Source organism: Bombina bombina, chromosome 5, assembly GCF_027579735.1.
Source record: "Bombina bombina isolate aBomBom1 chromosome 5, aBomBom1.pri, whole genome shotgun sequence".
Classification (NCBI taxonomy): Eukaryota; Metazoa; Chordata; class Amphibia; order Anura; family Bombinatoridae; genus Bombina; species Bombina bombina.
In genome coordinates, this window is record NC_069503.1 from 203,393,753 (window position 1) to 203,419,483 (window position 25,731).

A 25,731-nucleotide genomic window follows, 5' to 3' on the forward strand; every position below is an offset into this window, starting at 1 on the left:
AGTATCTGTTGTATGCATTTGTTACCGCTGCTGTTACTTCTCTCTCTTTTAATTTGATCTTTTTTTTGAATCTAGCAGAATATGCAATTATCTCCCCTCTTAGTACTGCTTTTGCAGCTTCCCAGACTAACGAAAAATCTTCAACTGAATCTGAGTTCAGTTGGAAATACTCCTCTATCCTGGACTTAAGCCAGTTCCTAAAATTCAGATTTTTATTTAAATGTTTTGGATATGAAAAACCTATTGCTTGTGTCTGATTATTTATGTTTGGGATGTCTAAGTGTATAGGGGCGTGATCAGAGATGCAGATTTCGGATATTGAGGCTCTTGCTCCTGTTTTATATAAACTATCATTTATTAAAAATAAATCAATCCTCGATAATGATTTAAAAGCTTTAGAATAGCAGGTAAATCCTCTAGTATCCGGATTCTGCGATCTCCAAACATCTTTGAGTGCAAGGGTAGAAAGATTAGATTTAAATATTTTATTTTCCAGGTTATCTTTTTTTGTTTTTTGAATATGTATACCTCGCCTTAACCTGTCCAGTGGATATTGGGGTGCGATGTTAAAGTCACCTGCCATAATTAGGTGTCCTTCTGTCACCTGTAAAATTTTAGTTTGGAGAGTGTCCCAGAAATTTATATCGATTATATTTGGTGCGTATAAGTTGCAGATAGTATATATCGTGTTAGTGATTTTTATTTTGAGGATTAAATACCTGCTTTCTGGATCTTTAATAGATAACATTATTTCATATTTTAGGTCTTTCCCTAGAAGAATTGCCACTCCTTTTTTCCTCTTCACAGATGGAGTGAAGATTGCTTCCGCGACCCATGAAGATTTTAACTTAGTAGACTCTTCAATGTTTAAATGGGTTTCCTGTAGGAGGGCAATTGTTGTATTGAGTTTTTTAAGATGTGCTAATATTGTTTTGCGTTTTATAGGGGAAGTTATGCCTCCTACGTTCCATGAGGTAATCCTCATAGAGTTTTTCATGTTGTTTTATTTAACTTAAAAGATAATATGAGGTGATGATCGGGATGGAGGAGAGGGAAAAGGGAGGAGATAAGGAAAAGGGGGGAGAAAAAAGAAAAAGAAAGAAAAGAGAAAAAAAAAAAAAAGAAAAAAAAAAAAAAAAATAAAAAAAAAAAAAGGAAAAGAAAAAAATGTAAAGTCTACAATCAACTGTGTGTAAGAGCGAAAAAGTTGCAATATTCTATCTCCCTGCCTTTGGCAGTGGCAAGACCCTGTGGCCTTTGGTGTTGTCAGCATTTTTTGTAAATTCAACTTTAATCATTGGAGTGTTTAATCATCTTATCTCGTGCTTGTTTTAATTCCATGCTCCGCAAGTTTCTTCTCTGCCTCTGTTACTGAGTCAAAGAGAAAGGTGCGCCCCTCAAGTATCAATTTAAGCTTGGCTGGATATATAACAGTAGCCTTCCATCCAGCATTAATCATTTGCCCACAGACTGGGGAGAGTTCCCTTCGTTTCCTAGATGTTTCAGCAGAGAAATCCTGGAAGAGCAAGACCCTACTGTCATTATGGAGTATTGGTTGATTTTTGCGATAAGATTGTAGATACATTTCTTTATCTAAATAGTTAAGAAATCTTGCAATAATTGGTCTTGGTCTCACAGGACTCCCCGCGCTGTCAGCTAGTCTCCCCAGTCTGTGGACCCTTTCAATGATAATTGGCACTTGGGGTGGGGGAATCTTTAGTAGTTGTGGCAGAGTATAAGTCATTAATTTCATGAGGTCTTCAGGTTGGTTAGATTCTGGAATGCCAATAATTCTCAAATTATTTCGTCTAGATCTATTTTCCAATTCATCAAGTTTATTTTGGATTTTAGTTAAATCATTCTGGGTACTTTCTAGCTTTGGTAAGACTGTATTTGTCACATCCTCCAGGTCTGAAATCCTCTGTTCAGCCTCCTGGAGTCTATTGGAAAATTGTCTTACTTCTGATGTCAAGGTTATTATATCTTGTTTAATTTCTAATTTTAATGATTCGAATTTCGGCGTAATTGCCTCTAAAATACTGGAAACTAGAGATTGTGTATCCTGAGATGTTTTAGGGTTTTGAGTGGTTGTGATATTACTTTCAGAATGAATTTCTGCTGAAGTTTCACTGTGATTCTTATTTCTACGTTCCCTGTGTTTGTTTGTCATATCTGGTTTAGATTTGTTTGTGACTGAAGGTGAAGTGATGAATTTGTCCATGTAGGTAACAAAAGGAAGAAAAATAGGATGGAGTGTTTAGTTCCAATATAGTGGTGAAGGAGTGGGGTGTTCAGAGTGCTGGTAGTGATGAAAAGAGGGAGAGAAAAAAAAAAAAAGAGGCCAAAAAAAGAATTTACAGTGTGAAGTGTGATTTAATTTATCTATGTGATTAAGACCAGAATATGGCACTTAGGCCTAGATTTGGAGTTCGGCGGTAGCCGTCAAAACCAGCGTTAGAGGCTCCTAACGCTGGTTTTGGGCGCCCGCTGGTATTTGGAGTCAGTGATTAAAGGGTCTAACGCTCACTTTTCAGCCGCGACTTTTCCATACCGCAGATCCCCCTACGCCATTTGCGTAGCCTATCTTTTCAATGGGATCTTTCTAACGCTGGTATTTAGAGTCGTTTCTGAAGTGAGCGTTAGAGCTCTAACGACAAAATTCCAGCCGCCTGAAAATAGCAGGAGTTAAGAGCTTTCTGGCTAACGCCGGTTTATAAAGCTCTTAACTACTGTACCCTAAAGTACACTAACACCCATAAACTACCTATGTACCCCTAAACCGAGGTCCCCCCACACCGCCGCCACTCGATTAAAATTTTTAACCCCTAATCTGCCGACCGCCACCTACGTTATACTTATGTACCCCTAATCTGCTGCCCCTAACCCCGCCGACCCCTATATTATATTTCTTAACCCCTAACTTGCCCCCCACAACGTCGCCGCAAGCTACTTAAAATAATTAACCCCTAATCTTCCGACCGCAAATCGCCGCCACCTACGTTATCCCTATGTACCCCTAATCTGCTACCCCTAACACCGCCGACCCCTATATTATATTTATTAACCCCTAATCTGCCCCCCTCAACGTCGCCGACACCTGCCTACACTTATTAACTCCTAATCTGCCGAGCGGACCTGAGCGCTACTATAATAAAGTTATTAACCCCTAATCTGCCTCACTAACCCTATCATAAATAGTATTAACCCCTAATCTGCCCTCCCTAACATCGCCGACACCTACCTTCAATTATTAACCCCTAATCTTCCGATCGGAGCTCACCGCTATTCTAATAAATGTATTAACCCCTAAAGCTAAGTCTAACCCTAACACTAACACCCCCCTAACTTAAATATAATTGACATCTAACGAAATAAATTAACTCTTATTAAATAAATTAATCCTATTTAAAGCTAAATACTTACCTGTAAAATAAACCCTAATATAGCTACAATATAAATTATAATTATATTATAGCTATTTTAGGATTAATATTTATTTTACAGGCAACTTTGTATTTATTTTAACCAGGTACAATAGCTATTAAATAGTTAAGAACTATTTAATAGTTACCTAGTTAAAATAATTACAAATTTACCTGTAAAATAAATCCTAACCTAAGATATAATTAAACCTAACACTACCCTATCAATAAAATAATTAAATAAACTACCTACAATTACCTACAATTAACCTAACACTACACTATCAATAAATTAATTAAACACAATTGCTACAAATAAATACAATTAAATAAACTATCTAAAGTACAAAAAATAAAAAAGAACTAAGTTACAGAAAATAAAAAAATATTTACAAACATAAGAAAAATATTACAACAATTTTAAACTAATTACACCTACTCTAAGCCCCCTAATAAAATAACAAAGCCCCCCAAAATAAAAAATTCCCTACCCTATTCTAAATTAAAAAAGTTACAAGCTCTTTTACCTTACCAGCCCTGAACAGGGCCCTTTGCGGGGCATGCCCCAAGAATTTCAGCTCTTTTGCCTGTAAAAGAATAAATACAATACCCCCCCCCCAACATTACAACCCACCACCCACATACCCCTAATCTAACCCAAACCCCCCTTAAATAAACCTAACACTAAGCCCCTGAAGATCTTCCTACCTTGTCTTCACCATCCAGGTATCACCGATCCGTCCTGGCTCCAAGATCTTCATCCAACCCAAGCGGGGGTTGGCGATCCATAATCCGGTGCTGAAGAGGTCCAGAAGAGGCTCCAAAGTCTTCCTCCTATCCGTCAAGAAGAGGACATCCGGACCGGCAAACATCTTCTCCAAGCGGCATCTTCGATCTTCTTCCATCCGGTGCGGAGCGGGTCCATCTTGAAGCAGGCGACGCGGATCCATCCTCTTCTTCCGATGTCTCCCGACTAATGACGGTTCCTTTAAGGGACGTCATCCAAGATGGCGTCCCTCGAATTCCGATTGGCTGATAGGATTCTATCAGCCAATCGGAATTAAGGTAGGAATTTTCTGATTGGCTGATGGAATCAGCCAATCAGAATCTAGTTCAATCCGATTGGCCGATCCAATCAGCCAATCAGATTGAGCTCGCATTCTATTGGCTGATCGGAACAGCCAATAGAATGCGAGCTCAATCTGATTGGCTGATTGGATCAGCCAATCGGATTGAACTTGATTCTGATTGGCTGATTCCATCAGCCAATCAGAAAATTCCTACCTTAATTCCGATTGGCTGATAGAATCCTATCAGCCAATCGGAATTCGAGGGATGCCATCTTGGATGACGTCCCTTAAAGGAACCGTCATTAGTCGGGAGACATCGGAAGAAGAGGATGGATCCGCGTCGCCTGCTTCAAGATGGACCCGCTCCGCACCGGATGGAAGAAGATCGAAGATGCCGCTTGGAGAAGATGTTTGCCGGTCCGGATGTCCTCTTCTTGACGGATAGGAGGAAGACTTTGGAGCCTCTTCTGGACCTCTTCAGCACCGGATTATGGATCGCCAACCCCCGCTTGGGTTGGATGAAGATCTTGGAGCCAGGACGGATCGGTGATACCTGGATGGTGAAGACAAGGTAGGAAGATCTTCAGGGGCTTAGTGTTAGGTTTATTTAAGGGGGGTTTGGGTTAGATTAGGGGTATGTGGGTGGTGGGTTGTAATGTTGGGGGGGGGGTATTGTATTTATTCTTTTACAGGCAAAAGAGCTGAAATTCTTGGGGCATGCCCCGCAAAGGGCCCTGTTCAGGGCTGGTAAGGTAAAAGAGCTTGTAACTTTTTTAATTTAGAATAGGGTAGGGAATTTTTTATTTTGGGGGGCTTTGTTATTTTATTAGGGGGCTTAGAGTAGGTGTAATTAGTTTAAAATTGTTGTAATATTTTTCTTATGTTTGTAAATATTTTTTTATTTTCTGTAACTTAGTTCTTTTTTATTTTTTGTACTTTAGATAGTTTATTTAATTGTATTTATTTGTAGCAATTGTGTTTAATTAATTTATTGATAGTGTAGTGTTAGGTTAATTGTAGGTAATTGTAGGTAGTTTATTTAATTATTTTATTGATAGGGTAGTGTTAGGTTTAATTATATCTTAGGTTAGGATTTATTTTACAGGTAAATTTGTAATTATTTTAACTAGGTAACTATTAAATAGTTCTTAACTATTTAATAGCTATTGTACCTGGTTAAAATAAATACAAAGTTGCCTGTAAAATAAATATTAATCCTAAAATAGCTATAATATAATTATAATTTATATTGTAGCTATATTAGGGTTTATTTTACAGGTAAGTATTTAGCTTTAAATAGGAATAATTTATTTAATAAGAGTTAATTTATTTCGTTAGATGTAAATTATATTTAAGTTAGGGGGGTGTTAGTGTTAGGGTTAGACTTAGCTTTAGGGGTTAATACATTTATTAGAATAGCGGTGAGCTCCGGTCGTCAGATTAGGGGTTAATAATTGAAGTTAGGTGTCGGCGATGTTAGGGAGGGCAGATTAGGGGTTAATACTATTTATGATAGGGTTAGTGAGGCGGATTAGGGGTTAATAACTTTATTATAGTAGCGCTCAGGTCCGCTCGGCAGATTAGGGGTTAATAAGTGTAGGTAGCTGGCGGCGACGTTGTGGGGGGCAGGTTAGGGGTTAATAAATATAATATAGGGGTCGGCGATGTTAGGGCAGCAGATTAGGGGTACATAGGGATAACGTAGGTTGCGGCGGTGTACGGAGCGGCAGATTAGGGGTTAATAGTATAATGCAGGTGTCAGCGATAGCGGGGGTGGCAGATTAGGGGTTAATAAGTGTAAGGTTAGGGGTGTTTAGACTCGGGGTACATGTTAGGGTGTTAGGTGCAGACGTAGGAAGTGTTTCCCCATAGGAAACAATGGGGCTGCGTTAGGAGCTGAACGCTGCTTTTTTGCAGGTGTTAGGTTTTTTTTCAGCTCAAACAGCCCCATTGTTTCCTATGGGAGAATCGTGCACGAGCACGTTTTTGATGCCGGCCGCGTCCGTAAGCAACTCTGGTATAGAGAGTTGCATTTGCGGTAAAAATGCTCTACGCTCCTTTTTTGGAGCCTAACGCAGCATTTGTTTGAACTCTCGATACCAGAGTTAAATTTATGGTGCGGCCAGAAAAAAACCCGCGGAGCGTTAACAGCCCTTTTACCGCCGAACTCCAAATCTAGGCCTTAGTGAGCTTCAGTTATAGAAGTTTTTTACTAGTTCTTGTATCACAATTGAACCTCTGATTTCCAGTAGTATGAATATTGTATCATTCAACACCAGTCGTAAAATTCAATGATTCCTAAATTAGAATAACTTTTTTACTAACTCAGCAGTTAATACTTAATTAAACTTAATGAGTTTAGAGGTATTAGCAGTTAAAGAAAGTAAGTAACAATTCAGTATTATCCGTATTAACCTTTAATCTAACTTTCCTAGCTCAGGAGATACCCACTTTCTAAGGTTTATAAAGAGCCTCACAGGTATGATAGCCGAAAAGACATTAATTTATAACAATCTCTATATCCAACTATTGTTCAATTTGTTGATATCAACACACTAACAATGTTTTAAGTTTCCTTTGTACTTATGCGTAGCTTCTGATAGCATATAGAGAATGTCAGCATTAATTTTTGCTGCAGGGGTTGGACACAATTATAAGGGTTAATAGATACTTTTGCAATAGCCCTTTGATCACTTAGTTTAAAAGAATAACAACCTATTGCCTAAATATCAAAAGACTCCTAGGTATTCATCGTGTTAACCCCTCCTAAATAGCATCCTTTACCGCGTATAACATCTGGCTGTATTTTGCCAATCACTATATTGATTCCAGAATCTTGGAGTTTATTGAGCTCCCTTATGCTTATAAACCTCTTTGAGTGGATTATTTGTATATAAATAATAATTCTTCCCATACAATATACCCAAAAACAAAAAACAGTCAGAAGGAAAAAAAAACAGCAAAAAAGAAAAGGAGAAAAACAAGAAAAGTATTTTAGCTAATATTTTCACGGGGTTTCACTATTCCCCTTTTAAACTTATAAATCGCTAAGGCAAGAGAAAATTATTAATTTTGTTAGTATAATTGTCTTCCTGTGGTTCGCAACATTGTATCTAATAATATCAGTTAAGGTAAACTCAGGCTACAGAAATCAGATACAATTACTAAATATAAGGAAAGCCTAGCAGCTTGCAGGTATAGAAAACTAAATCAAAAATAAGCCCTTAATTTCAAAGGTATAGTTCAAGGAAGGGAAATATATCATAGGACATCAGATCCTGGCATTTAAGGTAAGTTCAGGAGGTATATAGAGTTCTTGTTTTCCTCTCCTGTTTATTAAGTCTTTGTTGTTGCGAACAGGTTTGCTGCCAATTAGTCGTCCCCTAAGCCTAGGGTGTAAGCTGTTTTCTGCTTTTTCACTTTTTTTCTCTCTATTTCTCTCCTTTTTACCTTCCCATATTAGCATATGTGCGATAGAATTCGGCAATTGGTCATCGCCAGATCAAATGCTAGCAAATGTAAAAATCCCATCTTGTTAAGTTTAACATATGGTATATAAAGAAAAAGTCCAACTTTGTCCCGCACTCACCTATCCAATGACGATGAACTTTATCTTTAGCCCTGAAGTAGTAGAACAAAGCGATAAAGCGATAATTTCCTCCCTGCTTTAATTCTTCTCCTGCTGGGCTCAGTGACTGATGTTTGCGCTAACGCTGCCCACTCTCCTGTCGCTCCGATTAACCCGCTCTGCTGTTCACTCTGATCCTACGGCCACATCGGCAGCCACGATAGAATCCTTATCGCTGAGTCAGGGGGAGATCGACAACTGCACGGGAGGGTCCGTCCTGAGGCTATACCGGACACAGCCTTCTGCCTACTCCCCACGCGCAGCACCGGTGGGTGAGGAGGGCAGTCTGGGACTCAATCTCGGTGAGAGGCTCCCAGGTAAGCAGACCGCAGAGAGGGAAAGAAAAATGCTGGAGCGGACACAGTCAGCTTCAAGTGTTCACCTTGTTGCACCAGCACGGTACAGGTCACAGCTGAGATAGTCTCTCCTTGATTACAATATCTCAGGTGTCTCAAAGTGTCCGCCTCTCCTTCTTCTCAGCAGCGGTAGCTAAGGAGAGCACAACCGGCAGTGGGCTTCCCAGCTGGAGCCTAATTTCTCCTGCACGCTCTTTAACTGGGGGAAAGTTTTTTTAGTTTTTAGACATTGGGGTGAGTGCGGGGTTTATCCTGTATTGACTGTCAATTTTTAATTTTTAGTGCCGATAAACCTGGCTGTCCGCTCCTCTCACCTGTCCAGAGTGAGGGGGGGGGGGGGGAAACAGTTCTTTCTTTACCCTATATGGAGCTTGTACATACAGCCAGCCGAGACCAGCTCCGGGCAGTAAAAAAATCCCATTCAGCGTAGATGGCACATACGCTATGGAGGAATAGCCAGGGTGTAATTAATAACTGGCTGCAGGTTTTGAGAGAACCCAGGTGTGAGTTGTTCTCTTCCTAACACAAGGTGAGCTCCTGGCGCGAACAACCGCCTCTGGAGAAACTGCAGGGGAACGGAGCCTGTTCATGCACTGACTCCTCCTCTTCCTCCCTCGTGATTCATGAGTTTAATACCAAGAGCGTGCAATTTTAAACAACTTTCTAATTTACTTCCATTATCTAATTTGTTTCATTCTCTTGATATTCTTTGCTGAAAAGCATATCTAGATAGGCTCAGTAGCTGCTGATTGGGGGGTGCACAAAGATGCCTTGTGTGATTGGCTCATCCATATGCATTGCTATTTCTTCAACAAAGGATATCTAAAAAATAAAACAAATTAGATAATAGAAGTAAATTTGAATGTTGTTTAAAATTACATTCTCTAACTGAATCATGAAAGAAAACCAATACTTCACCCCCAAAACCAATGCTATAAATGCCGCATTACAATCTGGAATACATGTAAAAGCCCAGTATCCCTATAGACCTCACCTCATCCCCTTTAAATTAGATATGTGAACAAGTCAAGGATCTACAACTACCCCAGAGGGAACAACAACAATCCAAATGGCAAACCATCAGCAAGAAAAAAAAAAAGACTTGACTATCCATAATGCCTGAATCTCGGATGAAAACTGGGACTTAAGGGTTTTAAATCCCTCACAATTTAGCACTCAAAGAATGTGTTCTGTTCTCTAAAAGAAACGTCACCAGCGGCTGGGTGACGTATATTTTGTTTTAATATGTTTCTATATGTTAGTGCATTGTAATAAGTTTAATTAATAATTCACTGTTTGAATATTAGATTGAACATAAAATGACTCCCCCTACATGTTAATGTAAGTTTTGTATTATGTGGACGTCTCCTCCACTGCAGGGAGGCTTCATAACTTTTATTCAGTTCAATACCAAGTGGTTTTATTTGTTTTTTCTTTGTTTCTTTCTTTTTCTTTTTCTCTTTTACTGTTTTATAATTGCCACTCTGAAGTCATATATGTCACTTTTTCATGGGTTGATGGGAGGGGGGCAAATTGGGGAAATGATGCTACCTCTAGATATGAGATGGGGCGGAGAATTCCTCTATAGGATCATGCCAGTGCTAATAACTTTTAATCCTAATGCCTGAGGTTCGTTTGGTCTCTCACAATGTGAGAGGATTAAACTCTGATGTAAAACGCAGGGTAGCTATGACATATTATAATAGACTTCATGCTAGTATTCTTTTTCTTCAAGAGACACACTTTGTGGAGTCGAATGTTCCTAAGTACTGGTCCAGAGTATTCTCCAAACATTACCACGCTACTGCGGATGCTAAAAAAAGAGGAGTCTCCATCCTCATACATTCTTCCTTAAATTTTGTTCATGAGTCTACTATATCAGACCCAGACGGTAGATATCTAATTGTTAAGGGGCGACTTGATGATGTAGATATTATTTTTTGTAATATATACGCCCCCAATGATAAACAACAGGTATTTTTTAAAAATCTCTCTCACCTGTTAACAAATTGGTCCCAGTATAGGATAATACTTGCGGGAGACTTTAATGTCAACATGACGCCTTCTCTACCAACTGTGGGCGCCAAAATAACTAATAAACAGCTTCGGCATAACAAATTGGTCAAAACTATTAGAGAAATGTTGAGTCCACATAATTTACTAGATACTTGGGAATACCTGTATGGTAAAACAAATGACACAACATTTTACTCAGCAGCACATCAAACATACACCAGAATAGACTATGTTTTGGCCAGTCAGATTATGCTACCACTTGCGGTATCCTCTGAGATACACTTGTGTACGTGGTCTGACCACTCCCCAGTTTCGATCCTTTTAGAGGGTGTTCGGGACTTTAAAAGAGCTAGGACTTGGACTTTTGACTCTAGTTTACTGCATGATAAGAACATATTAGACAAAACCAGTGCCTCACTGGCAGAATTTTGGAACATTAACTCCCATTCCACCTCTAACCCTCTAACTACGTGGGCGGCACACAAAGCAGTCATGAGAGGTCTACTGATACAAACTAAATCCCAAATGTGTCGACATAACAAAACCCTGCTAACACAACTCCAATAAGAGGTCAGGACCTTAGAAACCCAACACAAGCGCACTCAAAACCAACACACTTTAAGAGACCTGAACAAAACAAGGGACAAACTGAATAACATATTAAATTCTATGGCCAATAAAGCACTTTTAAGATTAAAGACACAATACTACATATTCGCCAATAAACCCGACAAATTTCTTGCACATAAAATTCGTGAGAGATGCAAAGCATCAGCCATCCCAGTTATAATAAATGAAAGAGGGGTTCCGATTTCCCATCCTCAGGAGATCGTAGATACCTTCGCTGACTTTTATGGCAGATTGTACGATGGTAAGAAGGTAACACACTCCCCCCAGACAGACTTCTCTTCAGTGGAATTTCTTAAAGAAGCTAATCTGAAGAAACTGTCTAATAAAGATAAAGACTCTCTAAATGCACAGATATCCCCTGAGGAGGTTTCTATTGCAATTAAGGAACTTAAGAGAGGCAAAGCCCCAGGCCCAGATGGATTCCCGGGAGAGTATTATAAATTATTTAAGCCAGTATTGATATCCCACTTAACTAATTTCTGTAATCATATTCTGGAGGGACACCCTATCCCTAAGGAGTTACTAGCAGCTAAGATTGTAGTTATACCCAAACCTGGCCGAGACCCCAAATTTTGTTCCAATTACCGCCCCATATCGCTCATCAATCAAGATCTCAAGCTCTTTACCAAAATTTTAGCTAATCGACTTAAACCAATTTTACCTACTTTGGTCCATCCTGACCAAGTAGGTTTCATAAAAGATAGGGAAGACCCAGACAATATTAGACGTATAATTGACTCCATCCACTATCTATATGGTACCAAAACGCCTTCTCTGCTCCTATCCCTGGATGCGGAGAAGGCGTTTGATAGGATCGATTGGAGATTTTTGCTACAGGTGCTCCATCATATGGGGTTCGAAGGTTCCTTCATTACAGCTATAGAAGCCATATACTCCTACCCCTCTGCGCAAGTTTCGGCTACGGGTCACAAGTCTAAATCTTTCCCCATACTCAATGGTACCAGGCAGGGCTGCCCTCTATCGCCTTTGCTTTTTGCTTTATGTATCGAGCCACTTGCAGCCAAGATTAGAGGTTCCCCAGACATCTCAGGGTTTAAAATTCGCTCCACGGAATATAAATTGACTCTGTTCGCAGATGACATCCTACTAACCATTACCAAACCACTTATCTCACTCCCAAATCTATACCAACTCTTGGATAATTTTTCTACTATTTCCGGGTACAAAATAAACCTGGAAAAAAGTGAAGTCCTCCCAATTATATTACCACATCAAACTCAAAAATTACTAGAACTTAATTTCTCCATGAAGTGGGCAAAACATACCATAAAATACCTAGGGATATATGTCACAAACCAGATTGGGCAACTATATAAGTATAACTATATACCTCTGTTCAGAGATATACGTCGAGACATTAACAAATGGTCACAATACTCGTTCTCCTGGTATGGTCGTATAGCAGCGATCAAAATGAATATTCTGCCACGTATACTTTATTTATTTAGAGCCCTCCCAATAAAAATCCCAATTCCAGAGCTTATTAGACTTCAGTCGGACTTATTGAAATACATTAGAGGGAAAAAGCTGCCTAGAATTAAGTCGGATATATTCACAAGACATAAAACATTGGGAGGGGTGGGAGCACCCAATCTGGTTGATTATTACTATGCGGCCAGACTAGCCCAGACTACACTTTTAGATAAGCCTGATATAGATACCATCTGGCCCACTCTTGAGGCTGAAATGGGAGGCTGGGACTCCCCAGCAGATTTGCTTTGGGACTCACAGTCACGCAAGTCTACTCAAGGACAGATTGACTCGCCCTCTGTGGAGTCAGCTTTAAGCTCCTGGACTAGGTTAGCTACCACCACTAAATTAAAACCACAATACTCATGGATAATGCCAATCAGATACTTATTAACGCGAGACCAAACCATTCTGATCGATAAATGGAGTAACAAAGGGTTGTATAGAGTGGCAGATTTGGTGATTAACGGGAAATTTATCTCATTTACACAGCTACAAGAGAAAATTGCCCCATACTCGCTTAACTGGTTCCTATACTTGCAGATACAGTCCGCCTTTAAAAAATTCCAAGAGAGTGCTATATCCCGTTCCCTGACTAGTTTAGAGGTACTATGCAAGTCCCCACATAGAACAAAACACACTATCTCAAAGCTATATGTAGCTATCCAGAGGTCGCACATTCACTCTAAATCTCCACTGATGCTGAAATGGGAGACAGACTTAGGTAGGGAAATAGTGGAACAGAATTGGATTGATCTATTAAGTCTAACAGAAAAGGGTCTTCTAAGTGCAGACTTAAGGGAAAATGCAATCAAAACAATCTTTCGATGGTACTTAACACCACTTCAGACAACTCATATGACTCTTTCAGGTAACAGAATGTGCTATAGAGGATGTGAAAGCCTTGGCACATATAGTCATCTATGGTGGGAATGTGACAAAATTAGACACGTTTGGGATGCCCTCTCTCTCTTACTCAGTAGTGTCTTGGAGGAAGATATCCGACTAACCTTGGCCCAAGCGCTGCTCCAGGAACGCTTTCCTCATTTTAATACCCCAATTAATATATTTATAAAAATTTTGTGCACTATTACAAGGATGAGTATAGCCAGGTATTGGAAAACTGGCAATCTCTCATGGCAGGAGATACTTAATAAGATTAGCTATACTCGGGGGGGCGGAGCTAGCCAGCGCCCAAAATGGTCGCAAGTGCTTAGAGCTCCGAAGTAAGGTCGGCCCTATCGCAGAATAAGCCCTAAGATAATGTGAGTGTGGGGCAAAGAATACTGACAATCGATCCCGGACACCTCCTAGCACTCCCGGTAACTGACTTTAGGTCCCGGGAGAATAGAGGACTCAGCCACAGCCCAGCGCGGCATCCCGCGGCTTCTCTGAGGCCTAATCGCACCTACGCAGCAAGCTCACGCACATGCTTTAAGGGCCGCTAGAGGAGTACATCAGCTCAATTCCTCTCCTCATCACGCAACAGAGGATCGCACCTACCAGTCGATGACCAAGTGGAAGTGGGTTATCGCACCGCACGGGACCTGCAGGGTAAGTGAGCAAGGGCGGCCCGCAGTAAAATAAACGCATCACAGCGTAGCAGACATCATGGGCTAGCCCCTCACTGACTACAAACTATGCCCACATAAAGAGCCATCAGACTTGCACGTGCAGCGCCCCACTTGGCTACAGCATAAATACCCACATGGCCTAAGTACAGCCCACATACCACCTTCCATGAGATCAGCTATCCCTGCTCAGACTGTGTCCCACTAAAGAGCCTTTACCTACATCAAGCAGTTACCCCCACAGGAATAGTAATCTACTCGCAGAGAAAGCCTCCTACACAGATTTACCCCTTTTCATCAGGGACAAAATTGCGAATAGCTACAGCCGTTCTCTCACGCATCAGCACTCTTACACAGGGGCAGAATTTTCTCTCAACATGACAACAAAAAGGGCCCCCAGGGCTGACAAGACAGGCAAGAGCAGCTCCTCTGTAACCTCCACAGTACACACCTTTTTTAAAGCGGTGGAATTGGCTACCACTGAGCAAGCTGCAGACAACATGAAAGTGCCATCTCCACCTCCAGACCTTGCACAAGAAGGGACCCCAGAGACAATGATAACCAAAGCAGACCTACAGACCCTCCCTTCAAAAGAGGACTTTAATAAGTTCATAGGACAAGTCAGCTCTATGATAAAAACCAGTCTATCTGAGGTCAGGAGGGAGATTAGTGAAATTGGCTCCAGAATAGCTCAAATAGAGGAAGATGCGGAATACACAGATAGAATTTTAGACGACCAGATCCGCCTTGGGACACAACACTCCACTATCATAAGTCAACTGCAGGACCAGGTGGAAGACCTGGATAACAGGGGGCGGCGGCAGAACATTAGAATCAGGGGGGTCCCTGAGCACATCAAGGCCTCAGAACTCCTCCCATATCTACAAGGTCTATTTAACACCCTGATGGACAATGTCGAGGCAGTGGAATACCCTCTAGACCGTTACCACAGAGCTCTGAGACCCCCCCCAAAAGATTCAGCCCCTCCTAGGGACATTGTAATTAAATTCACAAGCTTTAGGGACAAAGAGAACATCCTCTCAGCTGCCAGGAAAAAATCCCCCATTTCACATAATGGGTGCACCTTACAAGTCTATGCAGACCTCAGCCAGCTGACCCTGGGTAAAAGAAGGGAGGCCAGGTATCTTACACTACACCTAAGAGATCTCGGGATCCCCTATAGATGGGGCTTCCCCTTTAGCTTAAGAGTGCTGAAGGACAATACCACTGCGGTTTACAGGACAGCAGAGGACCTGGAGGACTTTTGCTCGCTCCTTAAAATTCCGAAACCCAGCCCTCCAGCCCTTCAGGAGACCCCAAAAGAACAGCGCACATCAAACCCACGTAGACAGGAGTGGACTCAGGTCCCCTACAGGAGGAAAAACAGACCATCAGCAAAGAACCCTGATAACCAGGAGATGATCACTTGATTCATGGAACTTTTCTGCCAGTAGTTTTTTGCTGCACCAGGCCCGCAGATTGGCGAGGCTTTCTCCCTTTTTATCGTGTCCCTCACTGGACTTATGAAGGGAGGTTATGAAAAAAAAACATTCACCGTTTACACTACCCTGTACGCTATTGGAATATGTAAAGTATAGTTTTTACTTATATATTTTAAGTTTGGTTGTTATACAAAATGTATGCTCAAACAATGTTAGGCTGTTTTGTGTTTTGTAGCCATTGGGGGGGGTGTAGTACACCAGAAAGAGAAATAAATATTTGGCTTAGTTTAACGCAAAAGGTGTACCGATGCAGTTAAATGTTAATGACGCCATAAGGCTACGTTACTACACCTAAGATACTGTAACTGAAACATGGGCCCCAAGAAACTAAGACCCTATGGCCGACCTGCTACCATGAGGTGTAGCAGTTACTTATTCCCCTCACCCTCTAGTTAGTCACTAGAAGCATAGTATGCTTCTAGTTAGTGCTCAAGTTTTACAGTTAAAAGATGTTTATGTTTTTGTTTATATGGTTTTTGTTAATTGTGCATCTTACCATTGCAGATATACTCTTTTCAATCCTTCTCCTTTGGATTCTCCACCCCATATCCCTCATCCCTGGCCCGGCCGGAGCCATAGACCCCACACAACGGCTCACTATCAGGTAACCCATTCAATCACCACATTTCACTGGAACACAGCCACCACACCCATCAGACCACAATCATGCTTGAGGCTCCACTCATATAACAGAATGGTATGGCTTCCTTAGGAAACCAGAGAACCCCCCACATGGGACAACACCGCATTAAACTGGTCTCTCAAAATACAAAGGGACTGAACTCCCCCACAAAGAGGTCCGTCGCGCTCTCTTGCTTTAAAAAGGCTAGAGCGGATTTGGTTTTTGTGCAGGAGACACACTTTTCGAGGGACAACTCCCCCAGGTTCACAAATAAGGATTACCCTACTACATATCTAGCTTCGCAAACAGATAAACGGGGGGGGGTGGGAATCTTGATTCATAGGTCGTTGCCGTTCCAGTTGTCCACACTGGAAGCAGACACCGGTGGCAGATGGCTTATCCTCATTGGCCTCCTATATAACCGACCGATTACTTTGGTCAATCTATATGCCCCAAACCTGAAACAGGCTCAATTTTTCAAAAAGATAACAAATAAGATACTGCAGGTTCAGAAAGGATCATTAATTATAGCCGGTGACTGTAATGTGGCATTGGAGCCGGAAGTAGATTGTTCCCAGGGTCGAGGCAGCATCCCCATTAAAACCCTCCAAGACATCAGATCATTCACTCACAAGCTTGCCCTGATAGATATATGGAGGGTTAGGCACCCGAACCAGCGTAACTATACTTTCTTCTCCAACCCTCACAAGCGCTACTCGCGCATTGATTACATCTTCACAGACCAAAGCACCTATAGTTTAGTGAAAGACGCCGATATTGAGCCCACTAGTTGGTCGGATCACGCCGCAGTGTCGGCAACCTTAAATTGGTCCGATAAACCCCTATCCCCATATACATGGAGATTAGACGAATCCCTGTTAAAGAACCCAATTTTCTCTAAGCACATAGCAGAAAGGATAAAAGAATACTTCACGCTCAATAGCACCCCAGACATTTCCCCGCACACATTATGGGAAGCCCACAAATGTGTCATTAGGGGAGAAATGATCAAACATAAGGCAGGTCTAACTAAGCGGTACCGGGAAACCTATAACTGTATGATACAAAAGATCAGAGAGACAGAACAACGCCACAGGGCATCCCCGATGGATAGGTCAATAACAGACGAGCTCAGAAGGGCCAGAAATGAACTAAATAGCCTAATATATAAAGAAGCCCAATCTAAAGCACTATACCTTAAAAAAATGTATCTAGCCAACTCCAATAAGATAGGGCCTTCTCTAGCGAGATCCCTCAGAGAGCAGAAGCTTAACTCGTATGTACATAGCATAATTGACTCGGCCGGCCACCAAGCTTTAGGCAGCCACCAAATTGTAGAACAATTCAGAGCGTATTATAGCAAACTATATAATCTGCCGCAACCTCCACTTGCAGCGAACCCTATGGCGCGAGAACAATACATAGCGGAGGCTGACCTCCCGGCCCTCTCAGCAGAACAATCGCAGGAGTTGGAAGCCCCCATCACGTCCTCAGAGGTACTCTTAGCAATAAAATCCCTTCCCCCACGCAAAAGTCCTGGCCCTGACGGGTTTACAAACTTATACTACAAAAACTATAGACAGCTCTTGGCCCCGCACCTAACATCCATGTTCACAGCAATAGACACAAAACAATCATGGCCCAAGTGTAATTTAGAAGCTCATGTCATAGTCCTGCCGAAGGCGGATAGGGACCCCCAAAAAGTAGAGAATTATAGGCCTATTTCTTTGCTCAACTCTGACATTAAGATTTATGCGAAAATCTTAGCAACCCGCCTGAATTCAATTCTCCCTCAAATAATCCATGTAGACCAGACGGGGTTTATCCCAGGGAGGGAGGCGCGGGATAACACCATTAGGGTAATCCAATTAATAGAGCATGCCAGCCGGTCGGAAACTCCTTCTATATTAATATCCACTGACGCGGAGAAAGCTTTCGACCGGCTGGACTGGCAGTTCCTGCGCTCGTGCCTGTCCGCCTTTGGCTTAGGTGACCTAATGACCAGTAGAATCCTTAGTTTATACACCCAACCTTCAGCGAAAATAAAGGCGAACGGTGTCCTATCTGATAGCTTTGGAATTGGTAACGGCACGAGGCAGGGTTGTCCCCTATCCCCGCTCCTCTTTGCCATATCTATAGAGGTGCTGGCCTCCCATATCCGACGCAACCCCAGCATAACAGGCATAACATTGGGTCCTAACACCTACAAGCTAACCCTTTACGCGGATGACGTCCTTGTACTCTTGACATCCCCAAGCACATCCCTTACTTACTTACTAGAAGAATTTGATCGTTTTAGTGCACACTCAAATTTCCTTATCAATGCGCAGAAATCGGAAGTCCTAAACATCACCTTAAAAAGACAATCTTATGAGGCCCTACGACTCTGCTGTCCATATAAGCTCAACCATGACAAACTTAAGTACCTAGGGATACAGCTCACGCCAACATGCAACAAACTATTTAAGCACAACTACATTCCTCTCATGCACAAAATTAAAAAGGAACTTGACAATTGGCAACATAAACCAATCTCTTGGTGGGGCCGGATACAGGCGGTCAAGATGACTGCCCTCCCGCAGATTCTCTACACATTACAAACGGTACCAATACACTTACCCCATACTTATATAAACCAAATGCAGACAATGCTAAACTCCTTTATTTGGGGAAACATTAAACCGCGGATTAGCAGGAAACTCATCACAGCCCCACTGGGAGAGGGAGGACTGGGGGTCCCGTCTATACTGGCATACCACCAGGCCGTAGTTATGCAGAGAGTAATCGAATGGCACAATACAACAAACACTAAGGCTTGGGCATCCATTGACTCTTTCCTCTTAAAGACACCAAGTATTGGCCCACTTAGCTGGATTAAATACACGGCCAGACCCCCCGTGGTGGGGCAATCCCTGCTCTATGGCCACTTATTTAGAACTTGGGACAGGATCCGCTCCAAAATAAAAGGTATCTCGTCCCCCATTTCCCCAATGTCGCCAATATCATATAATGCAGAGTTTGTGGGGGGCTTATTGGCAGAGAAACCTAACCTGGCGGGAGGAGAACACACAACACCCTTTGTTAACTTGGTTTCTAACAATAAATTAAAGACCCGCACACAACTCGCAGAAACGGCGGGCGGAGCTTTCTCGGGTTGGCTCAAATACGCACAACTCACACACCTACTAAATATATCACCCCATAGGGACAGTTTACTTAGAAACCTAACACAATATGAAAGGCTTTGCCTGTCCGGTGTTACGCCCCGCGGCTCCCTGTCCATGTCCAAAAAGATGCTCGACGCGGCACTTACACCGAAACTCCCTTCGTATAGATTACACTGGCAGAGAGAACTAGGCACAGAATTTTCCGAGGAACAATGGCAGGATATTCTACTCCACACAGCTAGGTCCTCCTCACTGCCTAGATCCCTGGAGCTTAACCACAAGGTCCTTTTCCGCTGGTACCTCACACCAGAGAGAATAAGGCAAATCTATCCGGGCGCGGGGGTGACCTGCTGGAGGGGATGTGGATCCGTTGGATCGATGTCCCATATCTGGTGGCAATGTGCCTCAATATCCCCATTTTGGGGAAGAGTAGAGACGGCCCTTAGGGAATTACTGGGGGCATCATTTAATTTATCACCTTCCCTTGCCCTTTTAAACCAAAAACCGGGAAAAATATGTAAATATAAATGGAAATTAACACAAATCAGTTTAAATAGCGCCAGGGCCCTAGTTGCTCGACACTGGAGATCAGTACGTATCCCTGAGATACAGGAATGGATCTCCCTCACTTCAGAACTTTTAGCTGCGGAGGAGTACTCCTATTATCGGACAGGCAACTTAACTTTTTTCCACAACGTCCAGTTTTACTGGGACTGCCTTTCCAAAACCCTCCAGTCACTGGAGGTCCCCGTTTTTTCGGATATGCCGTAACTTAACAAAGCGCCCCGGCCGGGCATTCCCTCCCCACCCCCCCCCCCACCCCCCCCCCCCCTCTCTCTCTCTTCTTTTTTCTTTTCCTTTTTCCTTTTCTTACTTCCCATCTTTGTACAACAGGTTATGACTCCTTAAGGGATGTAGATGTAGATACTCGCATGCATGGTATAGACAGTTAAATGCAGTATGTTATGTATATTTGCACTGGAGTGAAAGGACTTCAGTTTTACAGCATTTATTGTTATTAGCCTTTTCTCCGGGACTTTGCATACATGAACAGAGACAAGGCAGAAGAGCCCTTCCCACGACGCATCTCTCCATGGGCCACCAGTACAACCCCCTTTTCACAAAATTTGTCCTTCACACATGTGTGACCCATTGTGAATGTGGCCACCCTTTTGTAATAGTATACATCTTTTGGACTGTAATAATTCACTGTAGTCTCTGAGTCTTACATAGACTAACATGCTGTAACGCTTTGTTTTTCAATAAAAGTTTTCAAAAAAAAAAAAAAAAAAAAAAAAAAAAAAAGATTAGCTATACTCACTGCATGTACAGATCAGCGACCTGGTTACTAGACAATGAAGAGAGGACTGACCAGATCTGGTTCTATTGGACCTTGAGGGGACAACAGACAGGTGTTGCTGGACTGTAGTTGGTAACATACAAAGACGCACAGACTCAAGTAATTTGAAACCCCCATCCAATCAATAAAGGTTACACTAATCTTTTTCAAATAAATATGATAGCCACAGAGGTATTGACTTCAACTGACTTAATTTAATTTCGTTTTTTTTCACTTATTTAGTGTTATTTCTTCTGTTAATTTTTTATTGTTATTCTAATTGTTTGTTTAAGACTTATGCAGACATCTATTATTGTTTGTAAATTCATTTTGGAATCAGAACTTTGTACAATTAGCAGCTTAACTTCTCTAGGTGAAAGATACAAGATGGATGATCTGTTATATATTTGTTAAACTTATTAGCTTGGAGACCATATATTGTGAAGGACTTTCAATTACCGAGTGATGTAATGTCTCCTCTCAATTGTTGTTAAGTGATAACATGTTTAAAAATATGCTAATAAAAAAGATTTAAACATAAATTAGATATGTGCATGATCGAAAAATTTGTTTCGGATCGATTCAGATTTTTTCGAATTTTGTTTCGGATCGATTCGAATTCGGAAAATTCAAATGAATTCGTTTCGGATTCGTTTCGGATTCATTCGGATTCGAAAAAATTCGGCTGGATTCGGTTTGATTCGGAAATTCGGAATTTCGGTATGTGTTAGGTGGGATATGCTGTGTATTAGACTAGTATTATGTACTATATATTAGGTGTAACCCATAGCAGAGTGATATAACCTAATATACTGTACAATACTAGTGTGATCCATGGCCATCCGAATTTACCGAATAAATCCAAACTAATTCGGATTTATTCGGTAAATTCAGCAGTATTTTCATTCGGAAATTTAAATCGATCTGAATCTCCGAATTTTCCGAATTTCCGAATCGATCCGAAATGAATCGCACATGTCTACTTTAAATTGTGCTTATTACTACCAGTCTTAATTCATAAATATTCATATTGTGTTATGCCCTACCCCACAAGAACGGGCCCTCAGCCAATATCTTTGCACAATATTTATATATGAGACCTACAAGCACTCTTAGGATTGTTTGATCAGCCCGTGTATCTGTCTGTCCTAGCTTCCACCCTACAGTACATATTGTATCTCAAGTTGACTAAAACCCACACAGTATTGTCACTCATTAAGACCCTGAAACTCTAAATACGAGGATATTTTACCCATTCATCTCGCAGGGTGACATACATATATATATATATATATATATATATATATAAACACTCTCAATAGGAAAAGGTGCCAGTTTTGTTTTGTTTTATTTTATTTTAGTTTATTGTTGTTATGTTTAAAAAAAATATAAAAACCCCAACGTTGTGTACAAATACTCCACAAAAGGTAACCACTGAACCTGTAATAGAAAGTTGAAGATTCTGCAGCAGCATAACTTTCCTATTGTTAACACTGATCTATTTGGATTTTACCTACCCTCTGCCCTGTGTGGCACAAAGATGTGGAATATGTATGACTGTATACATTGTTGGATATAAATAAAAGTTTAAAAAAAAAATAAAATCTCCAAATCTCTAGAATTCATAGAATTGGTCAGTATTGGTGTGCCCTCCAATTTCTGTTTTTTTTTTTTAGAGAATTGGCTACAAAGTATCTTTGTAGATTTGACTTCCTAGTAAATGCATTTAAGTCAATGTACAGATTGAACAAATCAGGTGCATTAGGTGGACAGTATGAAAGACCTCTACCTAAAATTCTAACTTCGTCATTAGTCAGCTCATGTTTTGAAAGATTAAAACATAATTTATGTAAGATTTTACCTGATAAATTCATTTCTTTCATATTGGCAAGAGTCCATGAGCTAGTGACGTATGGGATATACAATACTACCAGGAGGGGCAAAGTTTCCCAAACCTCAAAATGCCTACAAATACACCCCTCACCACACCCACAATTCAGTTTAACGAATAGCCAAGAAGTGGGGTGATAAAGAAAGGAGCAAAAAGCATAAACAAAGGAAATGGAATAATTGTGCTTTATACAAAAAAATCATAACCACCATAAAAAGGGTGGGTCTCATGCACTGTTGTCAATATGAAAGAAATTAATTTATCAGGTAAATTCTTACATAAATTATGTTTTCTTTCATGTAATTGGCAAGAGTCCATGAGCTAGTGACGTATGGGATAGCAGTACCCAAGATGTGGAACTCCACGCAAGAGTCAATAGACAGGGAGGGATAAAGAATAAAGACAGCCAATCCCACTGAAAAAAATTAATCCACAACCCAAATCATACGTTTTAATCTTATAATGGAAAAGAAAAAAACTGAAAATATAAGCAGAAGAATCAAAATGAAACAGCTGCCTGAAGATCTTTTCTACCAAAAACTGCTTCTGAAGAAGAAAAAACATAAAAATGGTAGAATTTAGTAAATGTATGCAAAGAAGACCAAGTTGCTGCTTTGCAAATCTGATCAACTGAAGCTTTATTCTTAAAAGCCCAGGAAGTGGAAACTGACCTAGTAGAATGAGCTGTAATCCTCTGAGGCGGGGATTTACCTGACTCCAAATAAGCGTGATGAATCAAAAGCTTTAACCAAGATGCCAAAGAAATGGCAGAAGCCTTCTGACCTTTCCTAGAACCAGAAAACATAACAAATAGACTAGAAGTCTTCCTGAAAACTTTAGTAGCTTCAACATAATATTTCAAAGCTCTCACCACATCCAAAGAATGTAAAGATCTTTCCAAAGAATTCTTAGGATGGGGACACAAAGAAGGGGCAACAATTTCCCTACTAATGTTGTTGGAATTCACAACTTTAGGTAAGTATTTAAATGAAGTCCGCAAAACTGCCTTATCCTGATGAAAAATCAGAAAAGGAGACTCACAAGAAAGAGCAGATAATTCAAAAACTCTTCTAGCAGAAGAGATGGCCAAAAGAAACAACACTTTCCAAGAAAGCAATTTAATGGCCAAAGAATGCATAGGGTCAAACGGAGGAGCCTGTAAAGCCTTCAAAACCAAATTAAGACACCAAGGAGGAGAGATTGATTTAATGACAGGCTTGATACGAACCAAAGCCTGTACAAAACAATGAATATCAGGGAGTTTAGCAATTTTTCTGTGGAATAAAACAGAAAGAGCAGAGATTTGTCTTTTCAAGGAACTTGCAGACAAACCCTTATCCAAACCATCCTGAAGAAACTGTAAAATTCTAGGAATTCTAAAAGAATGCCAAGAGAATTTATGAGAAGAACACCATAAAATGTAAGTCTTCCAAACTCAATAATAAATCTTTCTAGAAACAGATTTACGAGCCTGCAACATAGTATTAATCACTGAGTAAGAGAAACCACTATGACTAAACACTAAGCGTTCAATTTCCATAACTTAAAATTTAATGATTTGAGATCCTGATGGAAAAACGGACCTTGAGATAGAAGGTCTGGCCTTAGTGGAAGTGGCCATGGTTGGCAACTGGACATCTGAACAAGATCCACATACCAAAACCTGTGAGCCCATGCTGGAGCCACCAGCAGCACAAACGATTATGATTTTGGAAATCACTCTTGGAAGAACTAGAGGCAGAAAAATATAGTCAGGTTGATAACTCCAGGGAAGTGTCAATGCATCCACTGCTTCCGCCTGAGGATCCCTGGACCTGGACAGGTACCTGGGAAGTTTCTTGTTTAGATGAGATGCCATCAGATCTATTTCTGGAAGCCCCCACATCTGAACAATTTGAAAAAACACATCTGGATGAAGAGACCACTCTCCTGGATGTAAAGTTTGACGACTGAGATAATCCGCTTCCCAATTGTCTATACCTGGGATATGGACCGCAGAAATTAGACAGGAGCTGGATTCTGCCCAAACAAGTATCCGGGATACTTCTTTCATAGCCTGAGGACTGTGAGTCCCACTCTGATGATTGACATACGATGATGATTGACATACGCACATTGACACAGTTGTGACATTGTCTTTCTGAAAACAAATAAACGTCTCTCTCTTCAATAGAGGCCAAAACTGAAGAGCTCTGAGAATCACATGGAGTTCCAAAATATTGATTGTTAATCTCGCCTCTTGAGATTTCCAAACCCCTTGTGCTGTCAGAGATGCCCAGACAGCTCCCCAACCTGTTGTGATCACAGTCCAGGTTGGACGAACAAAGGAGGCCCCTTGAACTATACGATGGTGATCTAACCACCAAGTCAGAGATAGTCGAACATTGGGATTTAAGGATATTAATTGTGATATCCTTGTATAATCCCTGCACCATTGGTTCAGCATACAAAGCTGAAGAGGTCTCATGTGAAAACGAGCAAAGGGGATCGCCTCCGATGCTGCAGTCATGAGACCTAAAACCTCCATAGCTACTGAAGGGAATGACTGAGACTGAAGGTTCCGACAGGCTGCAACCAATTTCAGACGTCTCTTGTCTGTTAGATTCAGTATCCATGACTTTGTCTCTATTTGGAAACCTAAAAAGGTTACCCTTGTCTAAGGAATCAAAGAACTTTTTGGTAAATTGATCCTCCAACCATGTCTTTGAAGAAACAACACTAGTTGATTCATGTGAGATTCTGCAGAATGTAAAGACTAAGCAAGTACCAAGATATCGTCCAAATAAGGAAACACCGCAATACCCTGCTCTCTGATTACAGAGAGTAGGGCACCAAGAACCTTTGAAAAGATCCTAGGAGCTGTCGCTAGGCCAAAAGGAAGAGCAACAAATTGGTAATGCTTGTCTAGAAAAGAGAATCTCAGGAACTGATAATGATCTTGATGAATCAGAATATGAAGATATTCATCTTGTAAGTCTATTGTGGACATATAATGCCCTTGCTGAACAAAAGGCAGACTAGTCCTT